This window comes from Pelophylax lessonae (assembly GCF_965119305.1).
Source record: "Pelophylax lessonae genome assembly, chromosome: 3".
NCBI lineage: Eukaryota > Metazoa > Chordata > Amphibia > Anura > Ranidae > Pelophylax > Pelophylax lessonae.
This window is the reverse complement of record NC_138770.1, coordinates 10,218,132-10,232,009: the sequence shown is the minus strand read 5'-3', so window position 1 is coordinate 10,232,009 and position 13,878 is coordinate 10,218,132. Positions and strand designations below refer to the sequence as shown.

Here is a 13,878-nt window from a genome sequence, read left to right as displayed (position 1 = left end):
TGGCATGGGTCCTAACCCTTTGGGGGTGAGGTGACACCCCACTTGTACTTGGCCTTTCTTGCCAAGGCACTGTGGTGCTGGTGGATGGCATGGTGGTGCTGGTGGATGGCACTGCAGAGCTGGTGGATGCCACTGCCTCCTCCTCACCAGAACGCCTTCATTTGGTAGGCACGCGATATTCTTCTTCGTCGGAGTCTGTCAGCGTCCCACTGCTTACGACCGGCTCGTAATTTACTTTGGAGTCAGACTCTGAATCCGAAGAAGAATCCGAAGCAGAGAGCTCCCCGTTGCTCTTGTCGGCCACACTAAGGATATTGTACGCCTCCTCAGCTGAAAATAATTTATTTGCCATCGTTGATGGTGTTGATCCTACACTGATGGATGCTGATGAGGTTCCACTGATATGCAGCACTGTGTGACACTATGGGCACTGTGATACTATGGGCACTGACAATGAGGCACGTGACACTGATGGCACAGCGAGGAATGGTGACACTGTAGGTACCGATGACACTGTAGCGGTGATGCTGATGGCACTTATGACACTGACAATGGCACTGTGGGCACTGGCACGGTGACACTAATGGCACTGATGACACTGATAGCACCGATGACACTGATTACACTGTAGGTCCTTTTGACACGGTGAAACTGAGACGTGACACTGGTGGCACTGATGAGCACTGTGACACTGATTGGCACACGGATGGGCACTGTGACACTGATGGGAACTGTGACAGTGATGGGCACACTGATTGGCTCTGTGATGGGCACACTGATTGGCACTGTGGGCACACTGATTGGCACTGTGGGCACTCAGATCGCTCAACTGCACACAACTATTACTCACAGATGTCTCCTTCCTCACACGCAGTGTCTGTGTGAGGAAGGAGAGCTGTCACTGAGAGATGATCTCATATGTTTACATTTGAGATCATCTCTCATTGGACGTTCCGATCACGTGGTAAATGGCCACTGTGATTGGCCATTCACCACGATCTGTGATTTTCCGATCACGTGGTAAATGGCCACTGTGATTGGCCATTCACCACGATCTGTGATTTTCCCCGATGCGCGCGCGTGGGGAGCCTGTTACTGGGAGGCCGTTTAAAGATGGCCTCCCGGTAATTAGAGCCCGCGCTGTAGCTGTATTTCAGCTGTAGCGCGGGCGCGAACAGGTTAACATGTTTTTAAGCGTCTTATTAAATCTCTCTATTATTAAATCTCTCTACCAGCCCATCAGTTTGGGGATGGCAGACAGACGTGCGTAGGTGTGAGACATAAATGGCATGCCCTGATCCGTTAAAATCTCCTTTGCAATACCCACGGGAGTAAATAACTGAACCAGCTCCCTGGCAATAGTTTTAGCTGAGGTATTGTGTAAGGGGATAGAGGGGATAGCCTCAGGATACTGTGTAGCATAGTCCAGTATTACTAGTATATGCTGGTGCCCCCGGGCAGACTTAACCACTGGACCTACCAGATCCATGCCAATCCTTTCAAAGGGAACCTCAGTAATTAGCAAAGGTACTAGGGGACTACGGAAATGGGGTGATGGTGCTGAATACTGACATTCTGGGCATGATTCACAATACTCCTTTATATGCCGCATGTAAACCTGGCCAAAATAATCTTTGGCTTATTCTTTCCTTAGTTTTTGCTACACCCAGGTCTCTCCCCCCCCCCCCATTACATGACCATGAGCAAGATCCAATACCATCCTGCGGTATGGTTTTGGGACTACTAATTGTTCCACCACGTCCTCTCCTTGATTTACCACTTGATATAGCAAATCATTTTTGGGCCATGTAGAGGAAAGATATCCTTACATCAGGATCCATGGGTTTCCCCTCTATCATTTTTATGTTTTCCCTGGCTCTAGTCTGGGTGGAGTTTTTTTATTTATAAATGAAAAATCTAAGTCACACCCTGACTATAGAAATACCTCTGCGCTCAGGAGTCAGCTGTAATACAAATTACCAATAGATGCAGCTACTTAACCAAATAACGGAGATATTTGATAACAAAGCATAAATCATAAATAATAGTAGCGCAAGATCCAACATCTAATTGGATAGTAAAGTGACCAGTGAGCAATATAAATAAATAAACATGAATCACTTAAAATAACTTTAAATAGTTCAAAACGTCCCAAAAGTCCTTAAAGACTTTTATGGAAATTGTCCTTTCTGACTTCTAAGTCAGGCATCTCACTTAGTCCACTTTCAGAACTAGAGCTAGCAACACCATGCTGTTCACTATTCCCAACCTTTGGATCTGGCTCCTCCTGTACCTCAACCATCACAGAAAGAGGAAAAGGCATAACCTCTTCATCAGACACACCCACAATATCGTCTTCCATTTTACAGTTAAAGGGTTCTGGACAAAGTTTCCTGGATTCATCTGTAGGAGGCGCACTACCCACCTGAACCTCTTTATTTTCCCAAAGTCTCAAAAATTGTGGAAAATCTCTCCCCACTATAGCCTCATGGAGCAGAGAGGGTACTACACCCACCGAATGTGTCACAGAGCCCCATGGGGTATTAATTTCAACTAGAGCAGTTTGGTAGTTATGTGTGTCACTGTGTACACAAATAACTCTTAACAGTGCTAGGGTGATACTTGGAGCGACTGATAAAGTTGCCTCTGACTAGAGTGACCACACTACCAGAATGTAGCAGAGCTGTAACTGGCATTCCATCAACTGAAATGATACACATTTGTCTTTTAACATGTTCCTGACATGATGCAGTACACACCCCTTAGGCAGAGAAAGACATGTGTTTTCTCAACATAACATTATCACATTGCATAGGTTCACCCATTAAAGGACAATTAGCAGCAATATGTCCTAACACATGGCAACATTTTATAGGTTCTTCACTTAGTCCTTTATATGGTCTCATGGTGTTTCCTGACCTATCAGGCCAGTCTCTAGGTCCAGAGCCTACAGTCTTATTTCCAGCAAAGGTCTTATGATAACCTCCTGAGCCCTTACCCCCTGGAATCAGCTTGCCAGGACCTTTGGGCGCAATGGGACGATCAAGCATGGGATGTACTTAGTAGGTCTGTAGCTGTGGTGTATTATTCTAATAGGATAGATTGCTGCGCTAATTGAAATTCAAAACTTCAATACAATAACGTCAAAATATGATAGTAAAATCATTAGAAAAGCCGCCACACAGAATCTGGAATAAAAACAGATCTAAGATACATATAAAAAACAATGTAGCACTAATCATCAGCAGAAAACTCTCAAAATGGTTCAAACGTCCATATAAAGTCCCAATATTAACAGATGAATAATGCTGCAGTTCCGTGATACCACCACCAGACACCCAGTTAACACTGTCCCTTACCACATTGAGATGATCCCCATGACAGAGATCCCAAATGCCAAACAGACTCAGTATAGATCCAGGAGAATGATCCTCCTTTCCCGCAATCGAAAGAGTGGTTGATGCTTGGAACAGGTTTTCAGCCGAATCGATGGACTACTTTTTCTGCTGTCACTCTTCTATGTTTTTGTTATAAGCAGTTTCTTCTTGCCTTCAATATTAATGTCCCTGAATTCTCCACCTTCAGTAGATCACATAGTCTCTGACTACCAAACATTACTCCACTTAGTAGGTCTGTAGCTGTGGTGTACCATTCTACCATGTCCACTAGCTGGGTAGCAGTTTTGGGGTCACCATGGCTGACCCATTTCCTCAGGGTGGAAGGAAGTGCCCGCAAATAATGATCCATCACCACACGCTCCACTATCTCCGGTGGTAACAATGTCTCAGGCTGGAGTCACTTCCTGGTAAGGTGTATGAGGTCAAACATTTGGGACCGTGGAGGTTTTTCAGCCCGATAGGTCCACCGATACACCTGCTGGGCATGAACTGCAATGGTGACACCCAGCCTTGCCAGGATTTCTGCCTTAAGAACATCATAATCCTGAGCAGCCGCTGGTTCCAGGTCATAATAGGCTTTTTGGGGTTCACCTGTTAGAAAAGGTGCCCCAAGCCCTGCCCACTTATGTCTCCGCCAACCAGAGATGTATAGTAACTAAGTAGAACTACAAAAGTATGTAGACAGCTTAAAGGTAATGTGTTACCATAATCCCAAGATAGGTTTTGAAGCAAAAACCCCCTTCATTGTGGGACTTAAGGGTAACAATTAATTGTCTATAGAGAGAATATTTTCTAAAATAATTTATTTTGGATTTTTAATATAAATTCTTGAAACATGATCACATATTTCATGCAATGTTAAAACATATAACTATCTAGGATTGGTACACCACACCCATAAGTACATAGTGAACATAGTGCTGCTTGAGAAGTGGTGCAAAGTCCAACACGTTTCGAAAATATTAAGTACAAAAGTCTTCCTCAGGGATTTTGAATCCACTCCTGGAAAGGCATAACAAGATGTAAGTTACAAGTCCATCAAAGGACCTACATATTAACATTTACATAAGTTCATATAGAGAATATATGCATTTGCGACTACTTCTCCCTAGGATGTTAATTGGAGATCTCCCCCCACCCCCACCCACTCCGCATCCCCTCGCAGGAATCCCCCAGTCCAGTCATGCCACATACCTACAGAGCATGCACCCTGTTGAGTTTCTCCTGGGAATGCACCTATTTTCCCAGATCAGAAAGCTAGAGCCAGGTGTAGAAGGTTGTGAATTTTCTTAACCTAAAAAAGTGAGTATATCATATAATCCTTCTCGAGGGCAGGGTTTTAAAGTCTATATTAATCTTTAAGTAGGCGAGCCTAAAAACCTCACCTGTTGTAATGAATCCAAAAAAGCGTAAAATAATTTAAATGAGGTTGCCCTCAACTTTCAGCACATCCAGAAAGTTTTGAATCTGATGCAAAGAGAAAGAAAAGAAAGTAGATCCATCAAAGTAGAGTAGAAATGGGTGTTGGGTCTTATCTTCCATTTCTATCTAATGTTTCTTACCTTGACATCCAATTAAAACGGGGAGTGCTCTGCCGACCTCTAATTATATATGGATATAAAGAGTGGGGAAGCCTGTATTTCGTATAAGGGTTTATAAATATTTTTGTCCCCCAAGGAAGAAATCATTTTGTGCTTCTGTTCCCTGTAAGGGACAGAAAAAATATTAATTTATAGCCCAAATTCCTTCTTATAATAGTTCTCCAATAATATAGATGCCTCTAGAGCCATCTGTTGAATAAAAATCTGATTGTTATTACTTACAATAAATTACAGAGTTGCAAAGACCACTGTTGTGCTAGAGAGGGAAAGTATCTGCTCCAGAGACAGCTGTCTCTATTGTTTCTTCAGAAGTAATACGATCCCCCTATGAGATAGGAGAGAAATAGCCCCTTAGTTCGGAGCATAAAATTTCCCAATAGACATGCCTCCTTATCCCCCGAGAAGATGACAATACTCACTGTTGGTTGTAATCATTTGTTTCCCCGAACGGACATTACCGCCCTCTGTAACTAGGAGAGATGGCTCTCCTTGCTGAGCTCACTGAATATCGTCAGATCCCGCAGGAACTCCCGCGAGAAGCGTCCTGACGTCATTTCCGCCCAAACTTCTAATGAACCTCTAGTTCATTTCCGCCCAAAGCTCCTAACAGGAAGTGAAGGGCGTCTTTGCTCCTATCAGTTGCTTAACTCTCAGATGCTAATAAAGGGGGCGGTATGATTGCCGTGACGTATATGAGTACTAAAATTAAGTTAGCCTTTATACCAATTAGAAAAAATCTTACTTGCCTTCTCCAAAATATTCACAAAAGAAATGGCAATTTAATCTGTTTACCGAATATTTTGTTATATAGTATTGAAAATGACGGAATTAATTTATGTTGCCTAATGGGGGGAGAAAAAGTAAACACCCCAGGCACAGGTAATGCACAATCACTACCAAGTAGGGATTCAGGAGAGACATCCTTCGAGCATTAATGTTCCCAGGTATGACCTTCCCGAAACGCTGCACTCCCCTGATGGTTAGGGGTCAGGTACATTTGACCCCTTGGGGAGATCTTACCTGTGCCGGGCTTTCTACTTGGTAGGATCCCATGGGAGAAATGGCCGGGCATCTCTATCCGGATGCATGGCAGGGGATGCATGAATTGCAGGAGGGGAGACCCTGGATCGAGGGGGGGGGGAAGAGGGAGGGGAGGGGGGGCCCCGTTTGAAGTACGAAGGGCCTTGTTTTCAAAAAATTATTAAGGTTCACACCCTTACCTCCACTGGGGAAAAAGCAGGTCGCAAAATGCATTTACATGATATTCTAACAATACTTATACTTGTTTACAATCAAAATATTATTAACCCATAATGAGATGTAATATAGATACATTTCAATGATGCTAATGTTCTTTCAATCAGATAGGGAGAACATATTTCCAGGGCCCAGACCAGGGGGAGAAGGAGGAAAGGGAAAGATGGAAAAGGTGGGTTTAGAGGTAACTAATTTCCCACATCCCTGGAGGGCAGCTTGGGCCCAAAGTTGTCCAGATAATTGAAAGGGATACTTATTTATCCCTGAATTCCAATATATTTTCCTCCTTGGGAGTGATCCCAAGGTCAGTGTTTATTTTGCTCAACATCCCCTTACCCAAGAGAAACCCCCAACTTTGGTCAAGATGATTACCAAAGTTTCTGGGTTAGGTGTTTGATCTCCGGAAGGACAGGAGATTTTAATCGGTTTTACCCGAAGAGAAACCCTCCAAGAAAGGTCTATAACTCTCCATCTCATTCAGGCCAGGGGGGTGGTTGCCTCAAGCCTAGCAATCCAGCGCATTTCACGCTGGAGTAGCTGCTTGTTCCAATCACCCCCCCTGTCCGGGACGTGCACTCATTCCAGAGTGTAGAAGGTTACCCTAGGGGTTCTGTATTTATGGGCGATCGCCATGTGTCTGCCCAAAGGTAAATAGAGGTCCCCAATATTCAGACTTTGCATGTGTTTATTAATGCGTTTGCCTAGTTCTTGTTTTGTTTTACCAATGTAAAATGCGCTGCATTCACAGCGCATTAAATAAACAACCCCCCGGGTTTTACAATTCACAAAATGTTTTGGGTAGAATGTTTCCCCATTGGGCAATATAGTGGTTTTGCATTTGACTATTACCTTACATTGCTCACAGTTTCCGCAGGGGAATGTACCCCTATCACGGCAGGGGTCATCTCTATCAGAGCCCCTGTATTCACTCTGTACAAGATTATCTTTCATCGAGGTCGCCCTATGATAGGTAATAGCTGGAGAGGGGGTGACGATTTGCTTGAGGATTGGATCCTCTTTAAGTATTTCCCAATGTTTTTTAAGTATCTTGTAGATACTTTTGTGTTCTGTAGAATAATTAAGAATAACACTGGGGGGATTTTTTACTGGTAATTCTTTCGGTTTCATAGTCTTAAACAGTAAATCCTGTCTCGTGAGGACTCTCACTCTGTTGTAATTCTTTCTAAGGCATGTTTTGGAATATTCTCTTTCTAGTAATCTCTCTGTTAGATCGTTTGCTTTAATCCTAAAGTCACTTTCCGATGAGCAATTTCGTTTGATTCTTAAGTATTGGGAATAGGGGATTGATTTTTTTAAGGGTTCCGGATGGAAACTTCCTGCATGTAGCAGTGTGTTCCCTGCTTCTAGTTTTTCTGAAAAGAGTTGTTGATAATTGTCCCTCATTGTTTTTCGTGATGGTAATGTCTAGAAAGTCGACCAAATTTTGATCATATTTCATTGTGAAAAAAAGGGTTCATATTGTTCTGGTTAAGCTTCTGGAGGCATTCCTCCAGGAGCTCCACCGAGCCGTCCCATACCAGGAAGATGTCGTCGATATACCTCTACCACATAAGAAAGTGGCAGGAGTATATCGACGAGTCTTCACTGGAGATAACTTTTTTCTCCCACTCCCCCAGGTACAGGTTAGCGTACGATGGGGCACAACAGGTCCCCATCGCCACTCCCTGCACCTGGAGGTAGTGGGAGCCTTGGAAAGAGAAAACATTATGATGGAGTATAAACTCCAAGATATCTAAGATAAACAGGTTATAACTCCGTTCATGCAAACCTCTCTGTTGTAAAATATTTTTATGACAATCAGGCCCTTATCGTGAGGTATTGAGTTATATAGGCATTCTGCATCTATTGTTACAAGAAGGGCATCTTTAGGAAAAAACGTAAAACGTCATTTAATAATAGGAAATACGCTACGCATTTGTACAAGACCAAACATATTTCCTAAACTGACAACGGATAGATCCCCCTTATTTCCAATACTGGGTAATCCCCAGTTCCCACCGGGATTAGATAATAGACAGTTCATTCACAGCGGGAGTCGGGCCAGCGGAGGAGCAGCGGCGATTGCCGCTGCTCTGCCCCGATCGTCGGGGATCGAGTCTGGAGATCCGCCCGCTGTGTGTAAACACAGCGGGCGGATCTCCATAGTGACAGGGACTGACAGATCGGAGTGTTCAGCATAGCTGGACATCCGATCTGTCCTTCTGTCACACAGTCACCTCCCCCCCCCCACACGTCAGTAAGCACCAGGCATACATTAACCCCTCCCTCTCCAATAAAATTAACCCCTTCCCTGCCAGTGTCATTTTTACAGTAACAGTGCATATATATAGCACTGATTACTGCAGTAATGTCACTGGTACCCCCAAAAGTGTCAAAAATGTCAGTCAAGGGTCCGATCTGTCCGCCGCAATGTCGCAGTCCCGCAAAAAAAATCGCAGATCGCCGCCATTACGCGTTAAAAAAAAAACACCAAAAATGACAAAAATCTTTCCCTTAGTAAACGCAATAACTTTTGCGCAAACCAATCAAAATACGCTTATTGCGATTTTTTTTTACTAAACATAGGTAGCATAAAACAAATTGGCCAAAAATTTAAAAAAAATTTGATTTTTACATTTTTTTTGGGGGGAATTTCATATAAAAAAATGTGAAAAATATTGTTATTTTTTCAAAATAAACGCTATTTTTTTGTTTATAGCGCAAAAAGTAAAAATCGCACAGGTGATCAAATACCACCAAAAGAAAGCTCTGTTTGTGGGAAAAAAAGGACGTAAATTTCGTTTGGGTACGGCGTCGCACGACCGCGCAATTGTCAGTTAAATTCGCACAGCGCCGAATCGCAAAAAGTGGCCTGGACGGAAGACAGCAAAATCCTCCGGTGGTAAAGTGGTTAATACAAAAAAAGTGGCCCTCAGTGACCAAACTGGTGGAGGAGGAAGGACCATATAATATACCATTTTGGCAAGCAATACAATTACATCACTACCTGGTATCCATACCGAAATCAGAGGATTTCGATAGAGCACTAACGAGATTTGAGCAGGCCTGCGTAAAGCCAGGGATCTTACAACGTACACTATTGATAGCATATGATCTTCTGACAAACCCAGAGGAACAACCGGAACTGCCCTGGGTGAGAGAGTGGGAGGCAGACTTAAACTGTACCTTGACAAAGGAACAGATCCAGAGGATATCGAGGTTTACCTTTGGTCCAGCTAGATGTACCAAAATACAAGAGATGAATTTTATAAGCTTATAACAAGATGGTACATTACGCCTAAAAAATTACAAAAATGGTATCCAAATCAATCGGATCAATGCTGGAGATGTGGAAAAGAAGTAGGTACGCTGTATCATATCTTCTGGACCTGCTCTAAGATAAAAACATATTGGGCAGGAGTAAAATCTAAAGTGCAGAAAATTGTGAAATATGAGGTAGAGGAGAGCCCGAACTTTTTTCTATTAAATATATCGGATATACCAGCATCTAAGTATGAAAGATCGTTGATCCCACACTTGATAAATGTGGCAAGGGCAGGCATTTCGGGTTGTTGGAAAAAAACACAACCTCCATCGGTAACTGAGTGGATAAACAGGATAGAAGATAACAGGAGATTAGAAGAATTAATTGCCTCGGCACAAAATAGGCAAGGAAAATATGAGAAAATTTGGAAATCTTGGAATGAGTTTATAAACTCGGAAGAAGGGAAACAATATCTATAAATTAAAATGGAGGAATGACTCCATCTCTGTGGGCAAGATCATGGAGAGACAATTTTTTTTTTCTTCTCTCGAGTTTTGTTTTGCTTTGTTCTACTTTGGGGAGGGAGGGAGGGGGGAAAAAAGAAAAAGAAGGGAATTTAATGAATCAGTAAAGAAGATGTTATATTGTATATTAAGTTGGAAAAGTATGAGACATCGAAAAACTATGTATACTCTTTTTGTATGTAATTCCTGAATAAAAGTTGAGATTTGAAAAAAAGAAACATTAGATGGAAATGGAAGATAAGACCCAACACCCATTTCTACTCTACTTTGATGGATCTACTTTCTTTTCTTTCTCTTTGCATGAGATTCAAAACTTTCTGGATGTGCTGAAAGTTGAGGGCAACCTCATTTAAATTATTTTACACTTTTTTGGATTCATTACAACAGATGAGCTTTTCAGGCTCGCCTACTTAAATATTAATATAGACTTTAAAACCCTGCCCTCGAGAAGGATTATATGATATACTCACTTTTTTAGGTTAAGAAAATTCACAACCTTCTACACATTGCTCTAGCTTTCTGATCTGGGAAAATAGGTGCATTCCCAGGAGAAACTCAACAGGGTGAATGCTCTGTAGGTATGTGGCATGACTGGACTGGGGGATTCCTGCGAGGGGATGCGGAGTAGGTGTGGGTGGGGGGAGATGATGAGATCTCCAATTAACATCCTAGGGAGAAGTAGTCGCAAATGCATATATTCTCTATATAAACTTATGTAAATGTTAATATATGTAGGTCCTTTGATGGACTTGTAACTTACATCTTGTTATGCCTTTCCAGGAGTGGATTCAAATTCCCTGAGGAAGACTTTTGTACTTAATATTTTCAAAACGCGTTGGACTTTTCACCACTCCTCAAGCAGCACTATGTTCACTATGTACTTATGGGTGTGATGTACCAATCCTAGATAGTTATATGTTTTAACATTGCATGAAATATTTGTTAAATGTGATCATGTTTCAAGAATTTATATTAAAAATCCAAAATAAATTATTTTAGAAAATATTCTCTCTATAGACAATTAATTGTTACCCTTAAAGTCCCACAATGAAGGGGGTTTTTGCTTCAAAACTAAGTAGAACTACTTCTCTACTGTATTTAAGTACCGAAAGGCGCTATCTGTACTTTCCTGGAGTCGATTTTTTTCTCCTACTTCCACTTTTACTTCACTACATTTTTTCAATGATTTCAATACTTCTACTCCGATATTTTTTTTTGTGCTGCATAGTTACTCGTTACAATTATAAAAATTACCACTGCCAGAACAGTAGATGGCAGGTTTCATGAAGCTCAAAACATGTGTATTATCAGCGCATACGAAAATAAATGCTACTGTATAAAAGCTGCATTTGAAATAATAAAAAACAATATGATGTTCAAACTTTTGACTTCTTTCTTTAATAACTACATAACACAGTACTTGTACTTTTACTTTTAGTACTTGAGAAGCAATTTTTTTTTTCAAAACTACTGGTACTTTTACTTTCAGTACTTGAGTAGCAACATTTTTAAAAAAACTACTTGCAATACTTAAGTACAAAAAATGTTGAATACTTTAGTACTTCTACTCAAGTCACTTTTTGATCGAGCACTTCCACTTCTACTCAAGTCACTTTTTGATGGAGCACTTGTACTTTTACTCAAGTATGGGTTTTGAGTACTTTATACAACTCTGCCGCCAACCTTCTCGCACAGCAATCCTTTCGAAAGTGGTGAGGTAGGCTTCCACATCATCTGCAGCTGTCATCTTTTGCAGGTAATAACTGGCAAGCTTCATCTTTTGTTCCACTGGGATTGCAGCCACAGGGTTAGCCTTTAACTCTAGGATGCTCTGAGTCAGCTCCTTAAGTAGCTTTCGATCTGCTTGCTGGGCTATAGTGGCCTTCTGCTTGGCCTTTGCAATTGTCTGTTTGTCTCTTGTTGGACCGTACTGGCTTGAAGTAAAGCTCTTATCACATCCTCCATTATGAAACTCGCTCAGGAAAATGCCCCCACAAATCCACCATATGTGGGGGAACAACTCAAGTGGGGATCACCTTTCCTGGGAAAAAGGCAAGTCCGACAGCAAAGTTCCTTTAAGTGCCGGTTCACACTATAGCGTGTGCGGCGATCGCATGTAATATCGGAACGCGCTACTCCTTCATTACATGCGATCGGATGTGCAGTGCGAATTCACTTTGTATGGCTAAATTCGCACTGCCCCTGCACAAAAGTCGCACATGACCCTTTTTTCAGCCGCATCAGGATCGGATCGCACAGTGGTTCACACTTGTGTGATCCGATCCCGTGCGAACTGTCAGATCGCACTGCGATATGCGATCAAACTGGGGGTGTTGTTAACATTTCATTGACACCCCCTCCGTATCGCATATGGCAGTGTAAACTGCCAGATGTGCGTTTGCGATGCGGGAACAGGCTGCGAATTCGCAGCCTTCCCGCCTCGCACAAGTGTGACCCGACACTTAAGTGGTTTTGCAGACAGCACTTTAATTTTTAAAAGGTTACAAACAAAAACACAACAGAAAATAAGTCCTTGCCGTCTGGCTCTAACTACACACACAGATTCCTATCTAAACAGGTGGTGGGTTTCTCCCATCCACCTCACAATACAAAAAGTACTGCAAACCTTTTTCTCTCACAAAGTCTCTCAGTCTGCAGCTCTCTCAGCAATGCTGTCTGAGTCCCAGGGTAGAGCAACCATTATGCTCCAACCTCCCTTTTTATCTCACCCGGACCATCAACTAAGAAATTAACAATCCAGGTGAGAGAGACAAAATCCGAACTGGACTGCTCAGACCCAAAGTTACCTCGAAAACCTGGTCTGGGTTCCACTATTCCTGTACATAGGACAGAAAGCGAGGAGAAATCTTGCCCCTCAATGACTTCCCCTTTCCTTATGTCACAATATACATAAAAAAACAAGGCAATGGTCATGGGACTTTAAATGATGTAGGTCACTAGATCGATGCAACTAAAGTACAAATAGTGATTTATTACAAATTCAATATTAAACAATTATGCATTAGAATTATTTTTTATGGGGCTGGTGGAAGCCTGTCGTGCAGAGAAGGCTTACCGTCACCAGTGGGCAGAGCTTGGATGGAAACCCCTGAGGTGAGTGGCACAGGCTAGCCTGAGGTGCGGAGTCTAAGCACCCACCGGTCTTCACCAGTGCCTCTGATGGTGAGGATGGATTTGGCTGCAGGTGTATACCAGGTCGCAATCCCCAGGGTTGCCCCACCAGAGGATAACCGATCCAGGTCCGAAGATGGATGAGCAGACAAGGAGGATCCAGAAGGGTAGTCAAACGAACCGGGGTCAGGATGGGCAGCAAACAAGCGAGGTCAGGAACGAGCCAAAGGTCAACAGGAATCAGACAGGAATCAACAGGATGCAGGTTCAGGAACACAGGAAGAGCTGAAGACAAAGCAGCAAATGGCACATGCACCAGCTGCCTTAAATAGGCCTGTTTTGGCGCCAAAACATCCGGGTCCATGTGTGAGAATGCATAATGTAGCCAGGAGCTAATTCGCACATGCGCATTAGCCAATTAGCATTTCCTAACATTGCCCCCCCCCTTAATGGCAACCTCCGGGTGCCCAACAAACTCCTTTTCTGTGGATGAGCAAGAAAAAATGCCTGGATTAAATCTGCGGCATGGATGTTCCATTCCCAGGAATTCTCTTCCGGCCCATAGCCTTTCCACTTGATAAGGTACTGGAGTTGGTTACCTCTCTTCCGACAGTCAAGTATGGCCTCAATTTCATACTTTATGTCTCCATCCACAATCACTGGTTCGGGAGGTCCAGAGTTTCTGCCAGGGAAGGCATCAG

At 42.7% G+C, this 13,878-nt stretch overlaps 1 protein-coding gene across 1 annotated transcript in view; it reads right to left on the bottom strand.

Moving 5' to 3' along the window:
• The window catches only part of LOC309550688 (NACHT, LRR and PYD domains-containing protein 12-like), a gene marked incomplete at its 3' end in the record, with an annotated part of 537,904 nt that overhangs the window by 240,325 nt on the left and 283,701 nt on the right, over positions 1–13,878 (bottom strand). The gene's annotated exons all lie outside the window — the stretch shown is intronic.